General features: G+C 42.9%; 1 pseudogene; it reads left to right on the forward strand.

Moving 5' to 3' along the window:
* The first annotated feature begins 2608 nt into the window (after positions 1–2608).
* The window catches only part of LOC119361575, a 5991-nt pseudogene continuing 925 nt past the window's right edge, over positions 2609–7674 (forward strand).

Consider the following 7674-nt stretch of genomic DNA (forward strand, 5'->3'; position numbering starts at 1 on the left):
GATAGGATAGTCCTCACACTTCTATGTAGGGACCTTCGAGGACTTCCACATGAAGCTTGGTTCACCTCTAATTTAGTTGAGCTATACTCCCAGTAAGTAACTAAGTATTGCTTTTTTGAAATCGATTGTTTTTAGAATCTACTTTTTTTTTTCTCATAACAGTTATAACTTTAACTTTATTTCCTGTAGTCATTTGGATAGGTTACTACCGCTGAAGGCTATTGAAAATGGTCTCATAAATGAACTGTATCATGTTTGCAATACATATCTATACATAAAAAATGAGTCACTCATAGCCAAAAGAGATATATATGGTTGAGCTGGAACATATGGTAACATTCTTAATTTGTTTTGACTTCCCAATGGCTATTTTCTGCCTCATATAACTTGTAATTTCTTACTCTGCAGGGAGAATGATTGTGGGAATACTTCACTGACGAGATATACATTTTCATCCATGCCCATATAGGGTATGAAATCTTGTTGTTTTGTTAAGAAATATTAAATTTAGATGATACTTATTATCTTGTACTATGGTTGAACCACTGGGGATTAGCAATATGATATCCTTCTAAGTGTTTCAATATGAATCATTTTAGCTTGGCCGTCATATATAGGCCTAACAAGGATTTAAAGTTGTCATTACACTGCATCTGGACTCATTCAGTTCTCCTCGGAGGAAAGTTGTTCTCCGAAATATTGAGAAGTAAGTCAGAAACATTGTGGAGATGTACTATTTGTTGTAGGCTATATAAAAAAGCAGTTGTAGTGTTTAGTGTTTTGAAAACCTTGTATATTGTGGACAAATTCTCAAGAGTAGCACTGAAAGTAGATCTCATCAACAACCTGACGCCCAAGGTAGCTGCATCGTAAATACTTTTAAAATTTTCTCCTTAATAGAATGGGGAGTGCTCCTGCCGTGCATTTGAAAACGGATGGTTTGTTTGTTCATCACTTTGATTTTGTTATAAGTGTTACAATACCTTTCTTATGACAGGTTCCTCAGCACGAGAATGGTTGTGACTGTGGTGTCGATACGTTGTATAACATCCAGAGAATGATCAATATGGTTGCCCGCTGTTGACTTGAAGGAGCTAAAGAACAAGTTTAAGGTGTTACTAGATTACAAAAATTACATACTGGGTTAAAATAAGGAATTTTATTATTTGGTTCGTTCTAAATAAAGTTAAGTCCTTGACTACTTGACCGCTTTGCTTCTTTCAGAGCATGGCCTATCAATAAATGTTTCTCTTATACAAGAAAATACCCTGCGCGTTGTTGTGGAGGATAAAGAGTTTCATGAAATCTTTTCTACTTCTAAAGATTTGAGTTGGTACTGAGTTCACTCACTCTTTTCTTCCTATTACATGTGGGACCCACTACCACACTAGCCGAAAAAAATGCCGCATTCCCATCCCGTTGCGTATTACCCAATCGTCATTGTCCATTCGCCGCCGCCGTTACCAATCGTAGTTGTTCGTCCTCATCTCTCCCGTGGACGCTGCAACCTATAAACACCTCCCAACACCCAACACCCAACACCGAACACCGACTCCCGCCACCACCGCTTCTGACCGGCCACCAGCCTAGGCCCGCTACCGTCGGTTCTAGGCACTTTGAAACACACAAGTTTGGAGCCCAATGTGCTTCCTCTAGTCCCTCTAGTTGTAGTTGATGCTAGTTGATCTGATTAGAGATAGACTAATCCTCTAATCCACATAATTAGAAGCTCAATGCGCTGCTGTATCGTGAAGGCTGCGTGCTTGCAACCAAGTAGAGAGGTCGTGTTTTCGGTCTTCTGTTCGAGGGACTGTTCTTGGGCCGTTCGCGGGATCGTTCATCGATTGTTCGAGGGACTCCAAGTTCAATCTACACCGCCACATTCTTCTTTCAATGCAACTCGGTGATGATAACGATCATGATCTCAACCCGTTATGCATCTTTATATTGTTCTTGGGTGTGTGTAGGTGCAGAATTTTTGTGTTTTCTAGTATGTTTCCCAACAACCCTAGTACAATTACTACAGCGACGACGGGGTACGTGGGATAGGCCTCGCCTGAAAAAGGTAGGTGCTTGACCCTCATGCTGAAGGAGACCTTCGAATATTTTACTGTATATGTAACGAATGCAATTATTTTTTGTTAATTATGCATGACTTGTGCTTTTTTCTTTAACGTGTAATTTCTGTGTTTACAATTCGACTAGGCATCCCCTGCTATGCAAGACCATATGTCTTAGACAAGCTCGATTTTGAAGATAGCGAGAGGATTCAGACGAAGAAAGATCACTTTAAGACGAAACATGGTTTCGTTTTTGAGGTTAAGCTCTACAATACATTAAATCACACACATTTTGGTTGTTCAAATTGGATAGGACTATGCGAGACCTACAGATTTGGGAGGATATGAAAATAACCTTCGACATTGGTCCTGAAGATGATCCTGAATATAATATCGTCATTTGGGGTGAATGTGTACATGATTCCAATTCTACCTCCATGTGAGTTTGTCAAACAAATTTGTTAAGTAATTTATATTATTTATTTAAAAATAGTTGGTATTCATCCCTCCTAAACTTGTTTCTTTGTAATTGGGAGCTTATTTCCTCCATGCCCATGCTTCCATCCACGGAAGCGGATAGTTTCGAGGCTAAGGTTTTTGGGCTCGCGCGTGCCTATCTTCCGGATCTTGGTGACTTCCTCCACTCCGCCTCCCCGGCTGCTCTCGTCACCGCCTTCTTCTATGCCAGGCCCTCGACGTCAGTGCGGAACTCGGCATCCCGACCTACTTCTTCCTCACCACTTGCATCGCCATCATCGCCTTTGGTCTCTACCAGCCAGTCATGGATGAGCAGCCCACTCTGAGCTTTCAGGACCTTGGTGGTAACCTTGTGCGCGCCCCAGGGTTGCCGCCCATACATGTAGATCACCTCCCTGCGTTCACTCTCGACCACACAGCTTGAGCACGAAGTTGTTCAAAGACGTACCCCAACAGTTGTGCAACTCACATGGCATTATTGTCAACAGCTGTCGCTCGTTGGAGCCGTGTGCCGCCGACGCCATCGTCTCTGGCCTCTACACCCGCTGACGGCCAACACCGCCATTGTAATGCATAGAACCACCAATAAAGCAGGAGGAGTTTGGGGTTGGGACAGAGCGCCACGAGTGCCTCGCATGGCTCGATGGCCAGCCAAAGGCCAGTGTGGTGTTTCTCTGTTTTGGCAGCTCCGGTCGGTTCAGCGCGGAGCAGATCAAGCAGATGGCGGCGGGGCTGGAGACCAGCGGGCAACGCTTCTTGTGGGTTGTCCGGCGCCCTGTGGCAGGCGACGAGCACAAGTTGGCCGGCGACCTGGACACGCTCTTTCCCAAGGGCTTCCTGCACCGAACCAAGGAGAGAGGACTGGTGGTCATGTCGTGGGCACCGCAGCAGGACGTACGACCGCACGGCGCGGTGCGGCGGGTTTGTGAGACACTGCAGATGGCACTCGGTGCTGGAGGCGGTCATGTCGGGCGTGCCGATGCTGGCGTGGCCTCTGTACGCCGAGCAACGCATGAACAAGGTGATTTTGGTGGAGGCGATGCAGCTTGCCTTGGCCATGGAAGGGTACGACAAACAGATGATGGAAGCACAGGAGGTGGCCGCCAAGGTCAGGTGGCTGATCGAGTCCGACGGCGGGCGGGAGCTACGTCAACGAATGCATGCGGCCATGCGGGTTGCCGAGTCGGCAGTGCGTTGCTGCAGCTTGCGAGACAGTGGAAGAGCGCCGACGACGACGGAATTGCTGCTTGTGGCCTCATCATCGACTTAAGAGATCCTTTCACATTCATGTTAGTGCCATGTGGATGTTGGCCTTTGGAATCATACCGTGTAGTATGTGTGTCTGCATGATAGTACGTATTAATTTCAGTTTTACTGTTTACTACTGTAGATGACATGTTGCTGTGAATACTTGGAATCTTCTCTTTCGCTTAGGATAGATGTTTTGTAGGATATAAGAGAGCATGGGATAACCTATTTCAGTCTACCAACCTATAAGAGAAAAAAGAATGACAATGCAGATTTCAGTTAATCACTGTGACGGGTCATCTAGTGAATTTCAATTCAAATGGTTAGGATAATTTTCGACCTTAACCGTTTTCAAAACTGTTTTTGTAGGATGTGCCAATAGATTTCTAATATCCAACCTGATTTAGGATCCGAGTCAGGTTTAGGATATGATATAGGATATGGGAAAATACCCCGGTGAACAGTGGCGGTGCTTCATGGGGCCAACCTGGGCAGTGGCCCCCTAGCCCAAGAAAAAAAGCACCTACTACTCATTAGTTTTTGTGCAGTAAAAACCGGCTAAACCTCATAGTTTTGCCCCTCCTTAGCCCATTGCCCCTTCAAAGATTTGGCCCAAGCTCTGCCACTGCCGGTGAACCTAGCGATAGTTGTACCCTATATCTCACTGTTGGTGTCGTCATCGATCAAACCCATTGCTACTTGTGCAATTCTTCTCGAAACGGTATTCTCTTCTCTAATGCAATAATCGCATGTATTCACTTTGCATGTATTATCATACATCTACCATTATTCATCCTCTGTCTGGCTCTCTCGTCTTCCACCTCGCTCCTCATATCTTCTAGTACTCTCCGCTAGCTGCATAGATCCATCCCCAAGCTATGTCTGAGGATTCTCAGTCATTTTTTCCGTTCTTTTCCTGATGAGAGCACCAAATGGTACAATATCTCCTCTTGATTGCCATGTGTTCTCCCTTTTGTATTCTTCCCTCGCACCTCATTCATTTTTTTCTGTTCTTCAGACAGGCAAATGCATCTTCTGGATGTGGGAGACAGACTACATCGTCCACCAGCACATGAAATGGTCACACATTTTTTTCTCACAGACTCAGATAGCTACCCCTATGATCGAGTTTTTTTGCGGAGAACACTTTTTTAACGCAATACAATCGAAGTCGCTCACACGCACGAGCATACAGTCGACGCGCGCACACCCTAAAGACTATGTCAGCATAGCATCTGAAGATCGATGAAGTCACCACAGACGCATCGTAGTACGTCTCGTCCCACTAAACGAACATCACCGGAATGCCTAAAATAAATGCAGGAAAATGCAAGCACAAATGTCAAGTCTAGGACTTAAACCCTGGTGGGCTGGGTATATATAGCATTGTCCTTTTAACCATAAAACTACATGTTGGTTCGCTTGAGAGTTAATCGAACAGAACTAGACGGATCTGAAGAACGTCCTCCTCACCTCCATTGCCTACTTCGTTGTCGTCTTCCTTGCACTAGCAAGGACTCAGCTCTAATCAACAATCTGAAAAATGACTGTGTTTCGATTGTAATACACATTCTAGCTGTGTGATCCAACGTTTGTTTTAATGCAGTCTATCTAGTTTGTGTTGTTTCTGCTGAGTGCACCCTTCCACTTTGTTTCTGCTATCAACTGTGATGTTGGGACACGTCACCCGAGCCGTCCAATAATTATAGGGTGTTTGGTCGGGCTTTTACTTGGCTTTTTCACTTTGGCTTATAAGCAAAACAAGAGCACATATTTAGGTGTTTTTCTGGCATGTTTTGGCTTATAAGGTTCTTTTGAGACAATATAAGCCAAAAAAGCAAAAAAAAAACACCTATTTAGGTGTTTTTTTCACTTGTAAGCCAAAGTGAAAAAGCCTAGTAAAAGCCCTAGAAAATAACCCCATAGCCATTTGGCAACACCTGTTGTACAGCTCGTCAATAAGAGATTATTGTGCTCAACAGTTGTCATCGAAGTAAAATTCCTTATCATGAAACTGTTCCTGTTAAATGTTCCAAACCATGTTGTCACTCAAATATTGGTTCATCTTATTTTGATACTGCCGCATCCGGCATTTTCTCACTACGTTTTCAATACTACTAGCAGCTAGTATTGTATTTCTTTTTGTTTCAGAATCGTTGTTTCAAAGAATATTTTACAAATAACATGGACTTTTGTACACTATGTTTTCTCGAATCAATAACTTGTTTGTGTCAACAGTGCTTTCTTGAACAAATTTCATGGGGAGAGTCCTACTCTCGAAAGGGCGCCTTATAGAAGAATTGATCCAAATGTTCTGAGCCGATAGAAGTGGAAAGATAGCAGGTTTTAGGAAGGAAATATTCCAATGGGTAGATTCCCTCCATCTGGTCAACGATGGGGATTTGTGAAGTTATCAAACATAAATTATCTATAGAATGACAATTCTTGATGCAACTTCATGTCTACAAATACCAAAGGGTTTCTATAGTATGTCGAACTAGTGATAGTACCAAATGGTCAACGCGTACTTCAAAGGTTTGCATGTATAGAGTTATGAATTGCCTAATATATATCCAACTGGCAAAATTATACCCAATTTCCATAAGATACTTTGACGGTGGCTTGTTCAACCAGTCCACTCTTCTGCCAAAGAGTTGCATCATGCTGGAGGGACTAGTGATTGAACATGCATAGGAGAAAATATCTCTCTGTCCTCTCTTTGACTACAAGTTCCTCGAAATCCTATACATTTACTTGTGGTAGATCCTTCAAGGCAATCTCACATATTTTGTCTTCGGCAAACCACAGTAACTCTTGGTTGCTCAGACTGACTTCAAACCGTCTAGTGAGTGTGCGGCTCACAAGGTTTATAGGAACAAGCTAATCTCAACTCTGTGATGCTCAACCGGTAACTAAGTTTGGGCTCTGGGGTTTTCTCTCGGTGAAGTCTCTCCAAAGATGGGGTTGCTCAGACAACTCTGTCGAATCAAACGAAGCAGTCAACCAACAACGGTTGGGGTGGGGCCTGCTATTTATAGTCGGAGCAACCCCAAGGGTCAAATTACCAGTAGGGGTCTGTAGCCACTCAAAATCAACCGACATGTGTGCGACACCCGAATTCCAAACTAACGTGACAACTTTACTTGAGGAGCAAGTAAAGCTGACTCAACTGTCTCTGATTTTCTCTTGTAGTCCACAAGAACATTGTCTCTGACTAAAGAGTAAAAACACTGCATGATGAGATTTCTCTCAACTTGACTTGGAGATAGGTTTTATGATTAAGTATCAACACAAACCTAAGTCTCCACTAACTTGGACCCCTCTTAATAGTATAGTTGCCCTATGACTGAAATGAAACTACGAAAAAACTATGAATTCTCCTCCTGTTCAATCTTCTTTGCTACAGTTAATTGTTTCTTGAATAGCACACCAAACCAGTTTTTTCAACACGTTAAATTTTAGAAGTAGTCTTGAACATGCAATCTTTGCGATAGAAAATTCCTTGATAGCTCATCAATTTTATTTGAAGATATAGCAAACTTCTCTGTAGCGCTGATAATCTCGCAGAAGTTTTAGCAAACTACTCTATAACTCCAGGGATCATCTTAATTTTCATGCACTAACAAATTCAGCAATCTTCAAAATACTCGAGGGACACTAGATTACACCAACAACTATAAGCATAAAAAATATCATTGGAATGTGCTCTGTCATAATAGAAGCAAATAGCTTAAAACTTTCACTTTTCGGGTTAGGGTTCCAAAAACTACCAAATTTTTGTTTGTCGCTGTTACCTACCAAAAGTGTGGTCTGGCTGTTTCATAAAACACAAAAACTTGATGTTCCATGACTTTTTCCCCAGAGTAATGCAATCAGATGCATTTGTTCC

This window comes from Triticum dicoccoides, chromosome 2B (assembly GCF_002162155.2).
Source record: "Triticum dicoccoides isolate Atlit2015 ecotype Zavitan chromosome 2B, WEW_v2.0, whole genome shotgun sequence".
Taxonomy (NCBI): domain Eukaryota; kingdom Viridiplantae; phylum Streptophyta; class Magnoliopsida; order Poales; family Poaceae; genus Triticum; species Triticum dicoccoides.